General features: G+C 48.7%; 1 protein-coding gene across 10 annotated transcripts in view; it reads left to right on the forward strand.

The window, feature by feature from the left end:
* The window catches only part of SGMS1 (sphingomyelin synthase 1), an 87,936-nt gene that overhangs the window by 34,729 nt on the left and 30,626 nt on the right, over positions 1-22,581 (forward strand). For 8 of the 10 annotated variants that reach the window (XR_009277818.1, XM_058840774.1, XM_058840769.1 and 5 more), the window contains one exon: positions 19,011-19,229. The gene's annotated coding sequence lies outside the window, so the exon portion shown is untranslated. Of the gene's footprint in view, positions 1-5,425; positions 5,577-10,435; positions 10,626-19,010; positions 19,230-22,581 lie in introns of those variants that run through there. The other 2 variants (XM_058840767.1, XM_058840765.1) reach the window with 2 other exon arrangements.

Below are 22,581 nucleotides of genomic sequence, written 5' to 3' on the forward strand. Positions count from 1 at the left end.
GATGGAGTTGGAATAATGTCCTTTGAATCAGAGCTGTTTTGATCTGCTAGAAAGAAACTGGCTGCTGTAAAAGGAGGGGAGAAATCCTCAAACATTGGACTAGTCTAGGATTTTGTGCTGAGAAGAAGGGCTTGGAGCAGGAGCTGTCGAAGAATCGATCCTGGTCTGAGTGGGGTAGAGGCCCAAGTGTGAGTGAGCATGTGTGGGATCACTGACGTGCCGTGCACACATGCTCAACAGCCATACCTTGAAAATGAAAAAGACACTCTTGGTTCAGTGGGCTCCAGCCCAAGGCATGGGTTTGGTGACCTGTGTGATAACTTGGAGAGTAAATTCCAAGTGATTTATCCCTCTTCTGATCTCTCTTGAACTCTGACTGCTCATGTCTGTTGCTGTCAAGTGGCTGCTTCTGTATTTATGAGCGAGGTGGAAACTACTGACCTGCTTTGCCTCCTCTGAAAGGCAAGCAGTAGTTCTCTCTGAGATGGCAAGGGCGGTATTTCTGCATGTGCTTGGACTAAATTTACTGTAGGGAACTGAAAAGTGTAGATGGTGACGACTGCTGGAAGGGAAAGCGTGTATTTACTGCTCGGTGGCAATAGATTTATAGACAGTTTGGTTTATAGATAAATATTGTTGCCTCTATTTCTGTAGCCATAAGCAGTAGATTTTAAAGCCTAAACTTTGCTATAATCTAGGGACCTTTTTGCATTTTTTTTTCTCTATCCCATCTGCCGAGTTCTTCACTGGCGGCTGAGGTGTCACGTGGAGCCAGGAGAGCCAAGAGATGTGACGCATCCCGGTATCCCATGGTAACTCTCCTTTTCCTTCGTTTTTAGCTCATTTGCTTTGCTCCCAGATAGAATAACCTGCCTGTGGGATTAGATTGGTTCTGCTCACTCACAAGTGAAGGTGAGGTCGCGGGGTTTGCACTCCGTAACCCAGATTGCCCTCTGAAAGGGAAACAACAAAACACAAGGCAGCAATCCCTCTCCAAACCAACACCGGCCCCCGGCAAGCCCAGAAATCTCTGAGTTCCCCACCCAAACTTCTCAACATGCAGGAAGCCTCGGTGGGAGTTTACTCTTTCTTTGCCACTCATGATATTGCAGCTTGTCTGAGAAGTTTCTGCTAACCACAGGTAGATACCCTGGGAGTGAGGCACAATTCTCACCAAAGCTGAATTTGCTATTCGGATCTTGCAGTTCACACAGGTTTTGCTGCTGGAAACTTGTTAGGTGAGGTTTGCTTTTTTTTATTTTTTTTTTCTCCCCTCTTTCTTCACCACCCCCATCAGTTGTTTTTAATCTCTGGTTGCTGTATGCAGTTACTGCATGCATTTTTGTTAGAAATATCCTGCTAATACCCCAAGAAAAGTTTATGGTTTTGCATTCAGATATGCTGATTTTTTTTTTTTGATTGTGATAATTTTTTTAAAAATTGATAATTTAATTATAGAATCATAACATAGTTCGGATTGAAAGGGACCTCAAAGCCCATCTCATCCCACCCCCTGCTGTGGGCAGGGACACCTTCCACTATCCCAGGCTGCTCCAAGCCCCAGTGTCCAACCTGGCCGTGGACACTTGCAGGGATCCAGGGACAGCCACAGCTTCTCTGGGCACCCTGTGCAAGAATGTCCCCACCCTCCCAGAGAACAATTAATTGAAAGCCATTTTCTCCTCTGTGTCTGTATATTCACTGTAACTTTATTGTATTAAGCCAGCCATGGTATGACTGGCTCAGCCTGAAACTCGAGGCTGCAAATGGAGTAGCTCCTCACCAGGTGTAAACAGTGCGTAGAGCCCTTGGAGTGAGAGACCTGAAACTTGTTCTTGCATCCTGTTTCCAAACTCTTCTCTGCCTGTTTTCTGTGTGCATTGAAACACTGCTAAAGCAATGTGTGTCTGCTTTAACTCTGCCCTGCTGATTGGATTTTTGCTTTAGGGCACAGCTTTCACAAACCAAATTTATCCTCAGGGAGGAAGAAGAAAAAACTGGTTTTGCTCACACACAGTCCCCGTGTACTGGAGGAGTCGGTGGTGAAGTTTTTCACTGTGGCAGGATTTGCATTTGCTGTTGCCACAGCTACAAGTGAGCTCACAGCATTTCAGTCCCTCAGCCAGGGAGAGCAAGCAGGAGTTTTCAGAGTGAAGGCACCAGTGCACCCAGATGAGTCATTCTGGTGTGTCCAAGGGCTGGGGAATCACTTCTTGAATGGGAGAGGATGCCGTGTGTGCGGGGGAGGAGACAGGAGATGTAGTCTGAGCAGTTTGGGGCTGCCTGGATTTGGGGCTCCAGCTGGGTGATGTGTGCTGGGAACAGGCTGCTGAGCTGTCACCTGATGCACAACATCCCTGCGGGCACCTGGATGTTGGGAAGTATCCCAGGACTTCTCTGATGTGCTTCCTCTGGCTTTGCTCCAAGCAGGTATTTAGTACAAATTTCTCTTCTTGTCCTAACGGGACTGAATTCTTTTCTGTTCCCTTTCAGTTTCAGGCAGTCGATCGTGCTGCCCTGGGTTTGCATGGGGACTGCTGCTGCCCGGGTAAATCCAAACAATAGCCTGCTTGTGGCAGCTGAAAGTGGTGCTGGAAAAAAAAAAAAAAATCCCTCTTCTGTAATTGCAGGAAAAAAACAAGCCTGTGTGCAGCCGGAAGCAGCAAGACTCTATTAACTCATACTTTTAATTTTTTTCTCTGCATCTTCTGCACAGTCTGTGATGATTTGAGCATAAATTGCTTAGGAAAAGTCCTTGTTATTTAGTTACTGATTGCTTGCATGGCAGGGGGTTGGGAGGTTAAGCTCTTTTCCAACCCAAACCATTCCATGATTCTGCAGTTTGAGTGGATGTCAGAGGATGGTTACCCTGTATGTAGAGATTTGCCATTGTATCCGTTGTAAGTAAGTGTGGAATATTAAATAAGGAGATAATGAAGGAGATACCTTCATCTAGGTAAGATTTAATAACTTTGAGCTGTCTTGCTGTCAGGTTTCTTCTTTTTCCCAGTGAAAGCTGGGCTGGCTGGTGCCTTTCCCTTCCAGGATTGCCTGCTGCTCTTGTTACCAGTGTTTCATAAGCTGCCTGCAATGGCCTTTTCCTGCTGATTCTTACCCTTGGAATGGTTAACAAGGAGCTATTTCCTCTATGCTATCATATGCAAAGTACTACTGTGACACTGCTGAAAAGTCTTTGACCTGTTGTGTGAGACAGCTTGCAGCGACAGAAAAACTGGAGATGGGAGAGAACTGTGATATGTGGCCAGCTCAGTTAATCCAGGGATCTGAAAACTAAAGGGAAGAACTGAATCAGAAGTGTTGTGAGCAGTTGTGTGACTTTTTCCCCCAATAAACAGCCGTAACCTGTCACACAGGTCACTTCACTGGCATTCTGTCTATCGACCTGGGCCCATTTAAAGATTTCATTATTGCACTTTGTTGGTGCTGTTGAGGTTTTGAATTTCTGTGTTTGAAAGTGCTTTTGTATTGATGTTGTGCTTAAGGTTTTTTTATGTTGTGTTGGAGGCCCTTTTCTGCTGTGATTTCTTATTTTTGGGGCTATGGGTGTGTAGGTATATGGATTGAAAAAAACAAGGGAGGGTGAGAACCTTCCAAACAAAGCCCAGCTGTGACCTCAGGAATCAAACTGCAACTCTGACACAGAGGGACGACAAGGGTTTAGGGCAGCACAGACACAAAGTGAGGTCTCCAGAGGATGTCTTTGGACAGGCAGAGGGATGACACCCTCAGAGAGCAGTGCCTTTTCTGATCTGTAGGTCAAGGGCAGGCTCCACTTTGCCTTTGTGTGCACCCTGGAATAGACTTGGAATAGGATAATTCAGCTTGTATTTGGCAGGGAAATGCCAGCTCCCATAGCAGGTGGGACAAAATAAGCAGTAGATCAAACTGAGGGGCCATTGGCCACTGAGGGAATAGGGAGGTGCATTTTTCACCTTATGGGAGTCCCATCAGCGTGTGGTGAGCTCGTGGGGTGGACAGGGAAGCTAAACAGCTGAATTACGGATTTGTTACTTGGATTGATGATAATCTGGAGGAAGACTGTAGGAGAATACAGCCAGGAGTGCCAGAATTGTGAGACACAGGAACACTGCTTCTCACTGCTTTTTTTGGATGAGGCCGGCCAAAGAATAAAGGTCAGAATTGCTGGGGAAAGCCTTTTGGCACCAGCACGGTGCTGTCTGCAAGTGAAGTTTATCCCTGCAGGCAGCTGTTCTCCCCCAGGGACTGACCAATTTTGGCTTTTGTTGTTTGGTTGTTTGTCTTTTCTTCTCTTAGTAACTCTCCAAAACACACTGCAGGGTGTCTGGTTGCACCTTAAGGGATTACCTTCGTGGGTAGGAGTATAAAGAAGAACAGAGCTGCTGTCATGGAGAGCTGCCTGGAGATTTTGGGCTAGTTGTGGTCCCTGTGCCACTGTGATGAGCCTCTGCAGGTGACACCCTCTGCACATTCTGGTCTGAGCTGCTGCTCTCATTCTTGTCCACAAGGATTTTGTGGTTTGTTCTCCTGGAAGAAGCCAAAAGAGTGGGTCTGGGCACGAAAATTATTGTGGAACCATGACAGTGTATCTGGTTTGGGTGTATAAAGATGCAATTAAGGCTTGAGAGAAGTGTTTTGAACACTTCTGGAGAGTTTGGATGGATGAAAGAGCTCTGCAGGATCCAACAGAGCCTGGGGAAGTGCTTACCCGGAGCGTATTGGCACAAGGTATTCCTGTGTTCCTTGAGTTCCTTTCACCATAAAAAAGTTAATTAAAAGGGGGTTTCTGCTGCCCAGTGGGTTCTGGTGAGGTATTTATATTGGACAATGTTGTTTCCCATGGGAATCCATGCCCCTTCCTTTCTAAGAGGCTTGTTTTGATCTGACATCGTGGTGGGATTTAATACTTCCAGTACAAGAAGTTCAACAGAGGTTTAAAAATAAAAATATCTCCCTACCCCCAAATCTCAGAATTACTTTTGAACCAGCACAGGCAAGAGAGAATCACTGCGTGGATTATTTGCTCTCTTGGGTTTTGATCTTGTTTTTTTATTGGCCCTAAAAATGTCCAGAGGTTAAAATTAGAATAATAAACATTTACAAGGGAATTTTCTACGGTCAGCTTTCATCTAGCACTGAAAGCCCTGGAAAGCCTGGTCCATTTTGGGATGCTGAAGACAAAGTGAGTTTTTTCCTGTTTTATTTTAGAGCTGCATGATGGAAGTGGAAGCTTGAATTTTCCTTTATTTAGTAGCGTACCAAAACCAGTCTTTTGCTGTATAAACAAAGGGTCACATTCATAACAGCAAGAGCAACTAAGCAAAGGCAGTGACTGAGAAGGGGAATATCTTGGTATTGCAAGTGTTTAATGAATAATGGAGGTCTTTTGTGCCAAAATCTTCCTGAATTTGTAACATATTAACCACACAAAGTCCCACAGCTTTTCTCAGGCAGGAGGGAGAGCTGCTGTGTCCATCTCTGTCACACTGTCCTGTTACACAGTGTATTTGGGGAAAGAACACCGTTCCTTTTGTCACCAGATGAACGATCCTAAATTCTGTTTGGGTTCCTGTTGGGTGAGTCTGTAATGAAAACCCTGGCTGTGCTGTGTGGGTTTTATGGTTGGTCATCATTCATGCCCTCAGTGTGGGTGTAAGGGTGTTCCCTGTGCTTCCTGCTTTTTTGATTCAGCACCACTCTGAAAATACATCTGGGGTATGTAGCTGCCTCAGGTGATACCCAGGTTCCAGATCTGCTTCTTTGGGGCAGGATAGAGTCCTGGCTGCCTCTGGATTGATGTGCAATTTCCATGCATAATTATTTCTCTTCACGTGTGCACCTGTGTTTTTATTTCTCCAGTTCCCTGAAACTTTGGCTAATTGTTCCTTACTCTGCCAGCAGCATTCCAGGATCCTTGGGGTGGATCTCACAGCAATGTGCTGGATATGCACTGTCCCTGATTCCCTGTTGGTTTGGTTTGTTCTGGGTTTTGATGCCAGGTACACCCTGCTGGTACCTTCCACTTGTGACTCTTGTAGAGGAGCCACTCTCCTCCATCAAGGTAACACACAGACAGGCTGGTGATGCTTTGCTGGCAGTGAGGAGCTGAGTTGGACTGTGGTTAATACCCTCTCTTTTCCCTTGCAAGTCCAGAGTAGTTCTTTCTGTGTTTAGTTGGTTCTGCTTTATGGGGTTTAATTCAGTATGAAACAGTAGTTCACGCTACCCAAGAGAAAAGTTCTGTATAAATGGGTTTTTTGTGTGCCCTGAGTGCCACAAGTGTAAGGCAAGTCCTCAGCCTCCCCAGGAGGAGCTGCTTTGATGTTTGGAGATGCTGTCTTCATGGTCACAGCTTCAGGAATTTTAAAGATAAAACTGTGAGCTGAGAATCTGAGCCCTTGAGCAGATCTTTGCCAGGAATGTCTTTTATTTTGGGGCTGTCTCTTCGTGCACCTACTCATGGAATCCCAAAAGAGTTAGAAGGGACCGTAAACCCCACCCAGTGCCACCCCTGCCATGGGCAGGGACACCTTCCACTATCCCAGGCTGCTCCAAGCCCCAATGTCCAACCTGGCCATGGGCACTTCCAGGGATCCAGGGGCAGCCACAGGTTCTCTGGGCACCTTGTGCCAGGGCTTGCCCACCCTCCCAGGGAACAATTCCTTCCCAATATCCCATTTATCCCTGCCCTCTGGCAGTGGGAACCCATTCCCTGTGTCCTGGCACTCAAGTTCCTGATGCAGGGTCTCTCTCCATCTCTCCTGTATCCCTTCCCTTCTCCAGGCTGATCAGCCCCAGCTCTCCCAGCCTGGCTCTGTAGGGAGAGCTGCTCCATCCCTCTGATCATCCTGGTGCCTCCCCTGGACTCTCTCCAGCAGCTCCAGATCCGTCCTGTGCTGGGCCCCAGGGCTGGGGCAGCTCTGCAGGTGGGGTCTCACCTGAGCACAGGGGCAGAGGGGCAGAATCCCCCCCTCCCCTGCTGCCCACGCTGGGGCTCAGCCCAGGGCACAGGGGGGCTCTGGGTCCCAGCTCTGACCCCCAGCACCCCCAGGTCCTTCTCCAGGGCTGTTCTCAGACACTCTGTGCCCAGCCTTTCGTGTTATGCTAGAATCCAGCTTGATAGCCATGAGCAGAACAGTCCATAAAAACCTTCCGAAGCTCCTGGATGAATCCATGGTATGGCTTGGAGCCGTAGACCCTGCCAGAAAATGCACCTGCTTGGGGCAGGGACTGGGCCAGCTGACCCCAGAAGTCCCTTGTAATGTGGGGCATCTGGCCTTGGTGACACCAGGCTAACACTGGGAAAACACCCACGGCAAGAAGCCAGAAGGGTGGATGGCCTTAAATCCCTTTGAACCAATGCTTGCAGGGAGTCAGTTTAAAACTGCAGTGGTGCCTTTTTTTTGCTGTGTGAAGAGACCTCGAGTGCCCTGTCCCCAGCTGTGCCAGCTGCCACCACAGCAGAGCCCAGCTGGGCTCTCCCTGTCCCTGCTCAGCCCCCAGTGTATTTGCAGAGAGAGGAGAAGGAGGAGGAGGTGTGCTAAACTGAGAACCAGGCAAGGCAAATGCGCTGACAGTTATAGAGAAACATGTTTTATTGGGAGCTTTGGACAAAACCCTGGATATTGCATAGAGTCTTCCCTGTCAGTCCTTTTGAGGGTGAAATACTGATAGGTAAGATCAAATTTTGTACTTCCCTCTGTTGCTGATGGCTCATACTTGGCCTCTTTTTGCCAGACCACCTCCAGCTGTGGGAATGGGGAATGTTGGGAGATTTAAATTAATTACAACTTGAATTTATCTCCTGTCCTTAAAATAAAAAAACAGTGTTTCTGTTGTTTAACACCAGCAAGAAGTAGTTATCTCCTAAGTTAATGGAGATTTTGGCTTGTAAACCTAAATTATATCTGTGTCTGACTCTTCTTGCTTTAATAGAGGCTATTCATCCTCTGGTTTTTAGAGGTGTAACAGAGCATTTGTGGGGCTGAGGGCTTTTTTAAAGCATTCATCCCAATGATGATGTTTGAGAAGAAAAAAAAAGGCAAAAGAGAAGCAAAACTTGAGGGAGACAGAGGCTGCAAGGGATCTTTATGGAATGTGAGTGATGAAACAGCTCCTGACTGGTCTGTTCAGGTTGCCGTTCTCTAAGCCTGATGTCACGTTGAGAAAGCAGAAGTGGGGTCAAACCACAGCCAAGGTGAGTTAGCAAGGGCTGGGAGCTGAATCTCTGCCTCAGGAGTGAGCTGGGACGTGGGTCAGTTGTTCCTGCTGGGCTGGGCTGTGACCTGTCAGTGCTCTGACAGCGTGGGACTGTGCTTAGACAGGGCTGAGGCGTTGCTTCTGAATTCCTGTGGCTATCAAAAATGATATCCAGGGTGTGAGAGTGAACTGGCTGAAGGCTCCCAGGATCACAGCCTGGCTGAGCCTGGTGTGGACCTCTGGAAGGTCACCTTGTCAAGCAGGGTCACCCAGAGCTGCTTGTGCTGGGCCATTTGCCAGTCTCTCTCCAGTGTGTCCATGTCTCCTTCCCATTGAGGAGTGCAGAACTGGGCCCAGCACTTTAGGAATGGTGTCACCTGTGCTGAGTAGAGGTGAAGGGTCACTCTTGTCATGCAGCCCAGGATGCTGGTGGCTTTTTTCGCTGGGAGGGTGTATTGCTGGCTCCTGGGAGCTTTTTGTCATCCAGACCCACAGGTCCTGCTTGGCAGAGCTGTTCCCAGTCTGTCAGTTCCCAGCCTGTGCTGGCTCCTGGGGTCACTCTCCTCCCCCAGGTGAAGGAAGGACTCTGCCTCTCCTTTGTTTGAGCACTGTGAGGCTCCTGCCTGCCCTTTGCTCTGGCTTTGCTCTGGCTTTGCTCTGGCCTTTTAGAGTTCATCCAAGTGGCAAGGTGATCCTCTGGTGTACTGGCCACTCACCCCAGTGATTGTGTCACCAGCAAAGTGTTGAGGGCACACTCTGTGTATCCTCCAGGTCATTCAATGAGGTTAAATGATTTTGGCTCTCATATCAACCCATGGGAAGTGTCTGTCCTCCAGCTGGACTTTGTGCCACTGACCACTCCATGCTGGGCCTGGCCATTTGGCCACTTTTCCACCCACCTCCCTGCCTTCCTGCCTGCTCCATACTTCAGCAGCTCATCTGAGGGTGTGAGAAGAGCCAGTGTTGAAAGTCTTGCCAAAGCCAAGACAGACAACATCCTCTGCACTCTCTTCATCCACTGAGATTGGTTCATCCTAGGAGGAGGTCAGGCCGGTGAAGCAGGATTGTTTCCCTTCATACGTCTGTGCTGACTACTCCTGATCACCTGCTTGTCCGTCAGGTAACTGGAAATGGTTTCCAAAGTTCATCAAGTGTGGTCTCACAGTGACAGCAGCCAGCTCCCTCAGCACTTGTGGATCCATGCCAGCAGGTCCCATGGCATGAAGTGTGTCCTACAGCCTGCAGTCCCCTGACCTGATCCTCTTCTGCCGGGGATAAGTCTTCCTTGTCTGTATTTCTCCTTTGGCTTCAGGGGCCTGCAGTTCCTGGAGGCTGGCCTCACTGCCAGCCTTCACATCCCTTGCCAGATTCAATTCCAGATGTGTTCTGGCTCTCTTAGCCCCATCCCTGCCCCATCAGTGTTCCCAGATTCCTCCTGAATCCCCTGCCCCGCTCTTTGCACTTGGCTCTGGTCAGGAGCTCCATGCTCCTCCACAGGGACCTCCTGCCCTCTCCGCTCAGTCAGCTGCTTGTTGGGATGGTCTGTCCTTCAGCCTGGAGGAGGTGATCCTTTTTATCAACCGGCTCTTTTGGGTCTCTTTGCTCTCTGAGCCCATGGGATTCTTCAGGCACACCCCTGAAGATGATGCCAAAGTCTGTTCTCCTCAAGTCCAGCGCTGCCATGCAGCTTTTTCCCTCAGGGTTCTGAACTCCATGGTCCAGCCAGAGTTGCCCAGACCTTCACATCCCTGACCAGTTCTTGCCTGTCTGTGAGGATGAGATCTATGGACAGGGACACCTTCCACTATCCCAGACTGCTCCAAGCCCCAGAGTCCAACCTGGCCTTGGACACTTGCAGGGATCCAGGGGCAGCCACAGCTTCTGTGGATAGTGGTCTGTGGAGCTCTGCAGGTCCTTCTGTGCCACCTCGGTGTGGGTGTGTGGGTGCAGTGGCTTTCCTGGCGTTTATTTGGACGTGCAGCCATGTGTGTGAGCTCCAGGGTGGCAGCAGAAATAGCACCGCTCCTGGCAAAACCCCGGGATATGTGAGAACCTCCCTCTCGTACTGGATGGATGCAATATTTCTCTTGGATCCTTCAGCCCGGCTGTGGTGTCCGAGTCGAGGTTGTGCGTGTAGCTTTAGGAAAATAAAGGCTCTATTTCTGTTCGATATTCTCTCCTACTTGCGTGTTTCCTAATGTATCCAGTCTCTCCAGAAGGGCTGTGCTTCTCCCTCCTTCTCCTCTGCCTATTTATATCCGCGGTGACGTTGCAGGAGTGTTTGCTTTGGAAGAAATCTCTCCGTCTGAGCCAAACTGAAAGCAAACCTGCAGGAGAAAGCGTTCCTTTCTTCTCCTCCTGGGGAGAAGGGAGGCCTGGAGAGTCGTAGGAAATGATCACCTGGCAAGGACAGGAAGCCTGGGAAGGTAAACACCTTTTTCTGTTTGACTAATGCAGTGACATACACCCCCAAAACCCGTGAACTTCTCATTCCGGGGGGCGGAGGCGTCAACCTCGGGTGGTTTTTAGAGAGGAGCTGTGAAAATGAGTTGCTGAAAGCCTCCAGGCTCAGGACAATGGCTCTTTAATAATCCAGCAAGACTTGTCTCATCAGCTGCTTGCATGCACAGCTCAAGGATTGCTGTTCCCTCTCATCAGGTGATGCACAGGGGTTTTTCCTTCTCCCTCTGCTCCCCCAGATATTGTGATTGCATTGTGGAAGTGATTTCCTTACAGTAAAATTGAATTTCATTTGTAGCTTTCTAAGCCCTTCAGATCCTGATTCTGAAACTTCCCAAACCTTTCTATTTTTACTGCGCTCATCTGAATGTAAAATAAGGAATTTGGATGATAGTTTTATAGAGGTATAAACTGAATAGTCTGTATTGTGTTTGTAGGATAGTTTGCAAAATAAGGGCATTTACTTTTGGTTAAGGTCAGAGTTTCTGACGTCAGAAGCTGCATTTGCTACTTTTTGCTGATTGTGAGCTGTAGAAGACAGAAAGTAACACTCAGAGGTTTTGAAGTGCTCAGTATGAAACTGAGCATATTTGAGCCCTGTTTTTTTTGCAGAAGTGCCAATCCCTGAGAAAATATAACAGTCCAGCATAAATAAACAGCCAAGAAAGCAATTCTACCTCTCTAGAAAGTTGAAGTATTTACCTTCACCATTTTACTCCCTGTTAGATATTTTTAACTCCTAACCAAACTGTATTTTTGTGACCTGTAATTGCAGGGGTAAAACCTCTGACAGTGATTTTTAGGAAACACAACAGACAGTGGAAGTTCTGTGGAAATGTGTTGGATTGGAGCTCTTTAGTGTGGATGAGTGAGAAATGGAGCTATTCTTTCTCAAGGAAATTGTGGGTTCAGCACAATAGTGCCCAAGTGAGGTCAACCTTTGAGAGTAGTTACAGGTCCTTAAAAAATAACAGGTTTTTTTTGATTGAGAGCATGAGAGGGATGGTGGTGTCCCCAGTTTGGGATACACACCTACCCCACCTAACTCCTGTGGAATCAGCTCTGTGAAAACCTTTGGGTAATCCACTGGGAATAACCAGGAGGCAGCAGGATATTACAGAATCATGGAATCATGGAATGGTTTGGGTTGGAAGGGACCTTAAAGCCCATCCAGTGCCACCCCTGCCATGGGCAGGGACACCTTCCACTATCCCAGGCTGCTCCAAGCCCCAAAGTCCAACCTGACCTTGGACACTTCCAGGGATCCAGGGGCAGCCACAGCTGCTCTGGGCACCCTGTGCCAGGGCCTGCCCACCCTCCCAGGGAACAATTCCTTCCCAATATCCCATCTATCCCTGCCCTCTGGCACTGGGAAGCCATTCCCTGTGTCTTGTCCCTCCATCCTTTGTGTCCAGTCCCTCTCCAGCTCTCCTGGAGCCCCTTTAGGCCCTGGAAGGGGCTCTGAGCTCTCCCTGGATCCTTCTCTTCTCCAGGTGAGCACCCCCAGCTCTCCCAGCCTGGCTTCAGAGCAGAGGGGCTCCAGCCCTTGGAGCATTTCCATAGCCTCCTCTGGACTCGCACCAGCACCACCAGGTCCTTCTGCTGTCAGTATCAAGCAGAGTGAGTCCCTTTGTCTGTGCTCCTGGTGAGGGGTTTTTGATGTTTTGGGGTTTGAAAACATGAACATAATCTGTGTGTTGTCAAGAACAGAAACACAAGTGCCAGTGCACAGTAAATGCCAGCCAAAATATACGTGATGAATGCCAGGGGAAAGGTATTTGGCCATGGCTTGATTTAGCTGCTCTGTGTATGCTACAGCATAATATGTTTGTGTTGTAAATATAAGTTTAGCTTAATTAGTGCGTGATGAAGCCCAGACAGAGCAGGTTGCCCAGAGCAGCTGTGGCTGCCCCTGGATTCCTGGAAGTGTCCAAGGCCAGGCTGGACTGGGCTTGGAGCAGCCTGGGATAGTGGAAGGTGTCCCTGCCCATGACAGGGGGTGGAATGAGATGATCTTTAAAGTCCCTTCCAATCCAAACCATTCCATGATTTTATGCTTTTTGTGGTCAAAGCTGCTGAGACTTGGCTTTGCTGGGAGCAGGGTGAAGTTCCTTCAGGTATCTGTTCAAGTTCCTGTTTGGAATTGTAGTGAGAGACACATAATTCAGGTGATTGTAGAAAAGTATACCTCTAAGAAATACAAATTGGGATTTCATTGAACTCTGATTTTTTTTAGGGGAAATATATGCCAGAAAGCAGAATGTTAAGGGTCGTGGTAGAAGGACCAGGTTGTTATTTTTCATGTTTACACAGAGCTTATGCTTGAACATCTTTTAAGAATAAATTGGACTGGAGGTCAAGGTTATAAAAATAAGGTCTAACAGGCCAAGTTTCTATTGCATTTTGATCATTGGCGGAGATAAAAGTACAGTTAAATTTTATCTGAGTGACAGCAAAAACAACGTTTGCTTGTGTGGCATTGCTGCCTGTTCCCTTTTTTTTTGTAGGATGAGATAAGGGGACATATAAACACACTTCCCCTGTAAATTCTTTAAGCCTTTGGGATTAATGCTTCTGGCTTACTGAGAATAATTTATTCTTTCCATCTCTTAATTAAGGTCATCCTTAGAACTCAGGTGAACTTGTGGCCAGGGAAGTCTCACAAGAAGGAGGATGACAGTTGGAATGATGGGATTGCACAGCTCACCCAAATGTAAAGGCCTGACACAGGATACTGGGAATACAACACCCTGCAGCCCTCACAAACAGCTCCTTATCGCTCCTGACGTGTTGTTCCTTTTGCCCTTGGGACAGAGGAAGTGTGTATTTGAGTATTAATCCACATCATGCTTATTAATGAGAAAGGTATTGGATAGGGGGGAATGTCAGGGCCGTTTAACCTGTGACTATTGACTGCCAGCTCCATAGGGAAAAAAGGGGAACTGGAGGCCAGGATGAATGGATTAATAATGGGTGTTTTATCTTCAGGCTCTTGGAGTGGAGTGTCTGTCCTTCTGGGTCTGCTGGGTGGCTGTGAGGGAGATGCTCCTGGCAGGAGCAGCAGGTGTAGGTTGGGTGTTTGGGATAACAAACAGACATCTTGCTAAAGAGCCCCCAGGAGTGGATTTCTCATTGCTTTGAGCTCGGTGTGGTTGTGGTGTGCAAACAAACACTCAGGATGTGGAGACAGGGTTGATTTATCTTTAACAGGAAAAAGCCCCCTCCACACCCACGAGCCCTGCTGTTGACCTTTGGCACCAAACATCATCCTGTATTAACTGTTGCTTTGGTTTTGGGGTTGTGGCTGGGTTTATTTTTGGTTGGTTGGGGTTTGTTGTTTTGAAACAGTTTATTGAAAAGGTTGATTTTGCTTGATGTGTCTAAGGCCTTAAAGAAGCCAGAGCACCTGATAGTGACAAAGTGCTGGTGTACAAACCAGCAGCCTTGTCCAAAGGTGTGGGGCAAACAGCAAACTCTTATGATGGAAAAATCAGTGGGGCATCAATCTGTGTCCCATTACATTGTTTGGTGAGGAAACAATCTGTAGGAGAGGCCTTTGGGTTGAAATGTTGGGTTTGGAAGAGATAGAAGCAAATTGGAATTTTGAGGTGGTTTTTTAACCGGAGGTTTTTAACACACCTGGGTGATGAGACTTCTGGGTGGGCAGAAGATGATCAGGGAATAGTTCTGGCACTTCCCAAGCTGGAAGTGCTGTAGCTGAATGTGGGATGCAGTCATATGGCAACGATACCCTACCCTATGAAAAATCTCCTTATTGCTGAGTGGGGGGTTTGAAAAGGGCATCTCATCTCTCCTTTTCTCTTTTCTGGAAAGCTTCACTCTTCCAGGCTCAAAACAGACCTCAGCAGGGTTAAACTCTTGCTTTGACTTAGGTATGTGATTGCAGGTGCCCTGGATGGAATTGCCATTCCAGCGAGTTTTTCCTGGAGAGGTGCTGGGTGTTGGGCTCTGCAGAGCCACCCCTGGGAAGGTCCATATGTTTTTCCAAGGATGTAAATGTCAACCACAGCCTTGAACCAAAAAGACCAGAAGGCTGGGCCACCCTGCAGCCCTGGGATGCACACATGATGAGCAGAGCAAGGATTTTATCCGTTTAGATCAGATGAAAACTCCAGGAGCTGCTTGGACCGCGAGTGGCACAGAGTGAAGACGCTTCACCGTGAGGACCCATAATCCTGGTGGACCTCCAGGGATTTGGGATCCCACTGCTGCTCCTGCCATCCCTTTTAGAGTTACAGTGTGTGCACAAGGAATGTGTGTGATCCCTCAGAGCCGTCCCAGCTCTCTCCAGGGGTTTGTAGGGAATGGAGCTGGGCTGGGAGTGCCCGGGATCAGCTCAGCCAGGCAGAGCATCCTGGCTTGCAAAACTGCTGCGAGGGCAAAGGACAACCACGTGTCCAAACACAGCAGCACGAGGTATTTCTTAACTCCCTGCTGAACGGGGAGCAGGAGGAGTTTCCAGCTGATTTTCCAGAGGATTCTGGTTTGCTGCCAGCGTTTAAAATACACCTTCTTTCTTGCAGACGTGCTCGAACACATGATGCTGAAATTGGAGGAATTCTGCTCAGGGAACTCAGTTCAACTTGCAAGAAAGGCTGAGCTTTTTTTAGGGAGAGAGGGAGAAGAGTGGTTTCCTGCGGACGTTGCTCTGTGAGTCACACGTTACATGACACAGCATTCCTCCCGGGAAACTTAATTGCTGGAACTGATGAGCACATCAGCGCTCTGGAATCTCCCTTTGTTAGCAAACACACCAAAGCACTTCACCTTGTGCTTCTGGAAGTTATTCTGATAATACTTCAGAGATTTTAAACTCAGCTGTTTCATGTTTTTTAGTTTCTCTCAGAACTCCATTAAGGTAAATATTTCTAGTTTCAAAAGCAACTGTCCATTAACAGCCTTCCACATAAGAAGTTGTAATGGTTGTTAATGCTGTAACACAGATGAAATAATGATTATTATTTTATTACACGTGTAATAATACAGTTTCCCATTAATTCTCTAAGTGTTTTAATGCAAGCAGAGGTCAGAGTAGCTTTATAATGCTCCTGTAGCACATTTTTTTCTGATGTGTCAGTGACTAGGACAAGTTATGTGAATGGACAGACAAAAAAAAAAAAGCTTTGAAGATTTTTTGGAATACATGGGGTGAAGGTACAGATTTACATTGCCCATGTGAAGCTGAATGAACACATCACACAGTCACAGTGCTAGGCTGGCCCTGCTGAGGGACCTCCAGGGCTGGGTCCACTCCTGGGCCCCCAGTCCAGGAAGGACATGGAGGGGCTGGAGCGTGTCCAGGGAAGGGAACGGAGCTGGGGAAGGGGCTGGAGCCCCAGGAGCAGCTGAGGGAGCTGGGAAAGGGGCTCAGCCTGGAGCAAAGGAGGCTCAGGGGAACCTTCTGGCTCTGCACAACTCCCTGACAGGAGGGGACAGCCAGGGGGGGTCGGGCTCTGCTGCCAGGGAACAGGGACAGGACAAGGGGAAACGGCCTCAAGCTGTGCCAGGGGAGGCTCAGGTTGGACACCAGGAGGAATTTCTCCATGGCAAGGGAGCTCAGGCCTTGGCAGGGGCTGCCCAGGGAGGTTTGGAGTCCCCATGTCTGGAGGTGTCCAGGGAAGGGCTGGACGTGGCACTCAGTGCTCTGGGCTGCGGACAAGGTGGGGATCAGGCACAGCTTGGGCTCCATGGGATGGGAGGGATTTTCCAGCCTCAGTGATCCTGGGATTCTGAGCAGTTTTTTCTTACTTGTCTCAGACTTTGGTTCCCACACTCAGTGCTGGATTTCATCTGCTAATACACAATTCTTTTCTGATGGGAAAAAGGAGCTCAACATAATCTGACTGTTTTTGATGTTTAGGCAGATTTAAGCTGTCAAGGCAAGGAAGGCCCTTCCCCAGGCCTTTGGAAACACATTCCAGATGCATGAGGTGCTTGAATGTTCAAGACACATCAGCACTGCAGCTGCCCTTTCTCTTCAGTGTCAGCAGGCGATCTCACATCTGGTTTTTGTGTCACATTGCTCCTGTTCTGGTTGAAAAGAAGCAACATCTCTGTAGCTATCTCTTCTTCAGGTGTTTTTTGGGCGATTGTCACTCTCCTGTTGAAGCAGGATGGGGGAAGTTGGAGGTGAAAAAGCAACAGCCACTGAACTGAGAGCTGTACTCCCAGATATTCAGTCCTATAGAAAGAAAATGATGTCATCAGCTCAGGCTGTCCTCTCCTTCAGCCCTTAGGCTAAATATGTCCTGCCTGGACTGTGTAGTAGAAAAAAATCCTGCTTTGCACATCCTGTGGAAGAGTTCATTATGTTTCTTTTTGTTTGTTTAAGGTTTTACAGGGTGTTATGTTGTATCTGTCTGGACACATGCAGTATTTAAATGCACCATGTTTGAAAAGGTGTTCTCAAAGCTTGCTTTTAATTACCTGTAATACTCGTCCAACTGTCTTCTCTCCTCCCTTCTGGCCCCACCTGACTCCTGGGAAAACAGGGCTGGCTTTGTTATGTGCCTTGAGGTCACTCAACTCACACAGGCCTGGATCATGAAGGGAAAGAATATCGCCAAGATTAGATCTGCTGGAGTAACACAAGAGCATTTCTGTCAAATATGAACGTCAGGAGGGAGTTACTGAGTTGGCCTCTGGGCTCACCAGGTGACTTTTGCTGTCCTGAGAGGTGTGTGAGGGCCCAAAGTAGACATGAGTGTCATCTGCATAACAAGGAGTCCTTGGCCTGTGGCATCTTCTAATTAAGCTGTAGATTCCTTATATGTATTCTCAGTGGGAAGGATTTATGGGATTGGCACTGATTGAATTATGTCTAAGGAATCTTTAGGTGATGAGCAGTTACTGTTTTCACTCCAGAATCCCGCCTGGAAAGCGGGGTCAGGTTGGGCAGATGACATCTGTTGAGTGTTACACAGCCCAGTTACTGAAACACTGCTGGGAAAAAAGGGAGCTCACTGGTGCCTCATTCCATGTCTCCTCAGATTTTAAATAAAATGGGCTGAGTTGGACTTGACCAGGGGCTGTTTTTAGGTGTCTAAACGTTGTGGAGGAACTGATGGTGAGCACACTGTTCACTGGATACTTGGCTGTCTCCATGTGTTAGGAACAAACACTGCTGGGCCATGTTCAGGGGCGTGGATCTATTAAAAACCCCTAAACTCCTTTAAAATACTTGTTTTCTGTATGATAGGATGAGTGGGGAAGGATTTCTGTATGCAGCTTCTGAAAATACTTTTTCCACCCTGTGTTTCTTCAATGGCTCTGCTTCTCAATTCGATCTGTGGCTCTGCAGATTCCTCGGTATTCCTGGCAGCAGGCTCCCTCTCTCGGGATGGAGCTCAGAAAACTTGATGCTGCTATTTGTTACTGCCGGTGCCTATTTTTCAATTTCCATATTATTTCATCTGTGGAGTGGAAGCAGGCTGATTCCTGCGCCTCTGACTTCACTCCTGGGCAGTGTCTCTGTTGGATCCAGCGGACTCGGGAGAGTCCGTGCTCTGCTGGAAAACACTGCCAGCGCTGCTCATCCCATCAGTCTTCCCAACATGTGACTCAGCCTGCTTTGTGTTGTGGTTTTGTACTGAATTACAGCAACTCCTCGCTGTCCCAAGGCAGTGGCCAGCAGACATCTTCTGTTCCCTCTCACCTGGGATGCTTTCACCAGCCTTTCCCGCTGGATCCGTGGGCAGGAGGTCCTGTGTGCAGTCCTTGCTGTGTCCTCTGGGATAGAGGCTGGATGTCAGCCCCCGGGGGCTGGGGATGCTGCCTGCCCAGGGATTCTGCTGCTGGTGGCAGCGATGGGATGGAGCCAAAAAATTCATGGGAAGTTTGGGGAACTGCTTGTTTTGCTTTGTGTTAGTGTGGTGGAACACGACTTTTGTTTTTGGTGGAGGTTTTTTTTTTTTTCTTTGTAGGGTGGGACTTAACATCTGGTACTCATATATATTAGAAAAAGGAATCCTTCCTCCCTGCAGTGACTTTTTCAGCTTTCCAAAGTGACACTTAATGAAAGCGTCCCATGCGTACAGTAGCAATCACCAGACTGAACTTAACTGATCAACCCATTTCCTTTTAGTTTCCAGTGTTTTAGGTGCTGTTTGCCGGTAGAGCAGCGCTGCCGGGAGCTGTTGCACCATCCGCGGCCGGGCTGGCACTCCCGGCCGCCTCCTCCTCCTCCTCCTCCTCCTCTTCCTGCCGCTGCTGTTGCTCCTGTCGCGGGCGCTCCGTCCCCTCCTCTCCCGGCGCTGACGCACTGGCGCGCCCGGGGAAGGAGCTCCATCCCCTCTGGATCTGCGCTCACCTCTCCCCGCTTCCCTCCGCAGGCGCTTCCCGCGAGCAGCCGGGAGAGGAGCACTGAGGAAACCCAGCCCGGGGGAAGTTGAAAGGCAACTTGGAACGCCGAGGAAGTTGAGGCTGGCGAAGGCGCTCCGGGAGTGGCCGCGCCGCAGCCGTGTCCCCGTCCTGCTGCCGGGAGCGGCTGGCTGCAGCTGGAAGAGGGAGAGCCGCGTTATCTGCTGCGATCTGCCGCCTGATTTCCAGGAGTGAGTAGCTCTCCTCTCCGGATGGTCCCATTTGAGTGTAAAGGCGTGTTTGGCTGCTGCTGGAGGGCCGGGGGCTGCGTTTGGGAAGCGACAGAAGGACTTGGATACAGCCAGGTCTACAGCACAGCTCTGGGGAGTTGGTTGTCTTTTTGCTTGGGTGCCTTTTTAAAAGTGGCATTTTAGCTTGTGGTTACTTTGTTGTTTGCTGCTTGGATTTAATCTTAGTTTTTCGTTTAGTTTGGGGTATTTTTCACTAGGAACCAGCCAGGCTGCCAGCACGCGGGACAGCAGTGATCTACCCGGGAGTCCCCTTGGCTTGTCCCCCAGATTGTGTCAGGGATGTGCTTCCATCAGGCAGCTTCATCTGCTGGGGCACGGAATCTTCCTGCGGTTTCTGGCTTTGGAGGTTTGTTGGCAGCACACGTGTGGGAGATAACCAGTTACGCAGCGTGGCAACAGCATTGCCTGCCCAAACTAAAAGCCAGGGACAATCTGCTGTCCCTTTGTCACCTTGGGCAGCTATCCCCATGCCTGGCCTCCCCCTTGACTGCTGCTGGATATCCCCAGGGCAGTTGTTTGCAGCGTTTGTATGAAAGAGCAGGAGCAAGAAGGTGTTTTAGGCTTCCAGTGAGGTGGTAGAGAGGCTGTGCCTGGGCAGTGCCGTGTGCCTGTGCCTGCTCATCACGGGGAGAACACAGAAATCCTCTCAGAGGGCTGTGGGTGCTGCAGTAGGGGGAACAGAACTTTATCCATGAGCTGCACTCTGGATCCACGGAGTCTTTCCACAGGGGCTGTGATCCTATTTGTGCGTTTTGGGCACAGCCGCCTTTTCTTCTCATCCTAAACCTCTTTGGAACTCAATGCTTTAATCTGGAAGCTTTCTAATAGATTTACAGCGATGAGTCAAGGGGTTTTTTTTACTTGACTTCTGGGGAAGAAATGAAACCAAATTGCCTGCAGAAGCTCATCTGTGTGTATTTTTTATACATGTTTTTGTGTATATGCACACACAAGTGAACACACACAGAAGAGCTACTCGAGGCATTGGTTTTTAGGCTGTGTGTGTATAGATGGGCACGTGTGTCTGCATAAAAAATGTGTTTTTGTAGCAGGATGGTGTGAGCAAACTGAGAGGAGCATGAATTTTTTCTTGCTCTGTCAAGTAATTCCCTGCCTACTTCATTTGCCAGTTGATTTGGTTATGCAGACAAAGGCAGGAAGACAGACCGTAACAAAACCACTCTTATCTAATGTGCTTACAGCACTGTCAGGTAAATCATTAACCCACAGGCCCAGTGCCTGTAAAAGCTGCTAAAGAGGTTTCCTGCCCCTGAAACTCCCATTTTCCAGAAGGTAAGAAGTGAAATTACTTGCAGATCTTGGTTTCACACGTAGGTGTTTGCTGCTGCATGGTTTCTGTGCCTGTTAACAGAGTGCTGTAGTCCAGTGGATTAATGACGGGAGAGGATCTGCTCCCCCTGCGGTCTTTTTCCTAAGAGACCAGCTCCAGCTAAGGCAGAGGGGAAACACAGCACTTACTTACTTGTAAACACTGTCATTCATTAATGAAATGTAATTTCACGTGGGTTTATGGCTGATGGAGTGTTTGCTCAGCAGCTTTGTTTCCTGGCATCCTATGATTCAAATCTGTTTGAGCTGGGAAGATTTGGTACAGGTCTTGCTGTGCTTAATTCCACACCAGATTTCTGTTTCGGTTGACTTTTGTTTCTGTAGGCATATAAGAGATGGGTTTCTCTGAAGCATTTAATACCTGAGTCTGTGCAGTCCTGTCTGCATTTGCTTTACGTGTTGATCGATCTTGTTGGCAGTGAGTCTGTTTTGTGTGAGTAACTTAAAGCATGGAAAATCCGTAGCACATGGACAACAGCAGAAGTAGCTTCATTTGTGATGTTTGTAGCCGTTGCCTGAACAAAAGAAAAAGGGATCAAGAAGAGCTTAAGCTGCTCTAGTTGCCCATGTCCAAGAGCATGACTCAAAACTTCCAGCTAAACTCCTCTAAGCTCCCTGAGTCGGTGTTGGAGTTGTGCCTTTCCCCCCTAAGACTCCCCTGTTTCAAGTGCCAAACTCTCAGCCTGGCTGTCTTCTACCAAAGGTCTACCAGAGGATTTTCAGGCATCTCCGGGGAGCAAATGGGTCCAAACAAGGACTTGGAGGGAACAGCTCAGAAACCTGGACCTCAATTTCAGTGATAGCCCATGCCCCAAGTGCTGTGCGCCATTTGGCACGGCTCAGCACCCTGCACAGCCTGTGCTCTCTGTGCCTGGCTTTCCAGCTGCCTGGGAAAACTCCAAACTCCTCCTGCTGCTCAGGAAAGTGCCCTTTTTGCTTGGTTAACTTTACAGGCTGGCTGCACATTAGCTTTTTAAAGCTGAGCTTTTTAAAGCTGCTCTCCCATGTGAGGAGAGTATTCAGGGGTTGCTGTGTGTCGGAGTTACACCTGACGCCAAGTGCTTGAGGGAGGAGATATCCAAACCTGGAGGAGAAGGTGATTCCAGACCTTTCCCCAGGAGGTGTGGGCTTGTGGAAGGAGATCTCTGTACTGGGGACACCCCAGCAAGCGCTCCCAAGTGCTGTGTCAGGTGGTGATCTGCCTTGCAGAGGCCAGGGTGGTCCCTCCTCCCTGTCCTGGGAGATCCCAGTACAGGAGCAGATCTCTGCTCTGCGTCCTTGCTTGGGCCTCTCTCCTTTAACTTTTTAGGGACAAGAGGTGCTGACTGGGATCTCAGCCAGTTCAGATGAGCCACAGTCCTTTGGGTAACCAGGTTGCCACACTCTGTGTGCAGTCAGAGCTGTTGTGGCCACAAGGGGCAAAGAGAAGGAGCACACCTTGGGAGTGCCTCTGCTGCTCCATGTGCACTTGCCTCTGGCCTGAGGATGGGTTTTTTTGCCAGGAAAATTGCCCTGATGGAGCACTTTGTTGTCTCCAGCTGCTTTCTGCAGCTGTCTGCATGGCAAAGGAGGTGGGGGTAATGACTCTGGTTAAAAATAGAAAGGCAGATTAGGAAATGTGAGGTATGGTTTCAGCATCCAGCCGGGCTGCTCTCGCAACTCGCTGCTGCCACCGAAAGGGGAAGGACTTACTCATGCTCCGTGCCTGCAGAAAACCAGGAAAAGAGCAGCTTTTCCACCATAGAATCAGCCCAGGCACAAGAGAGGAGGAAGGAGATCCCTCTGAGAAAAGCTTGTTGACCATTGCTGGCACAGGTGACACGAGTCCAGGTGTGCAGAGACTGGAATTCAGGTGAATGCTCGCATTGGAAAGGTTGGGTTTAAACTTCCAGCCACAGCCAAGCTCATCTGGGTTAGTCTGGCCAAGGTAAGGACAAGGAAT

The sequence above is a fragment of the Poecile atricapillus genome, chromosome 6 (assembly GCF_030490865.1).
Source record: "Poecile atricapillus isolate bPoeAtr1 chromosome 6, bPoeAtr1.hap1, whole genome shotgun sequence".
Classification (NCBI taxonomy): domain Eukaryota; kingdom Metazoa; phylum Chordata; class Aves; order Passeriformes; family Paridae; genus Poecile; species Poecile atricapillus.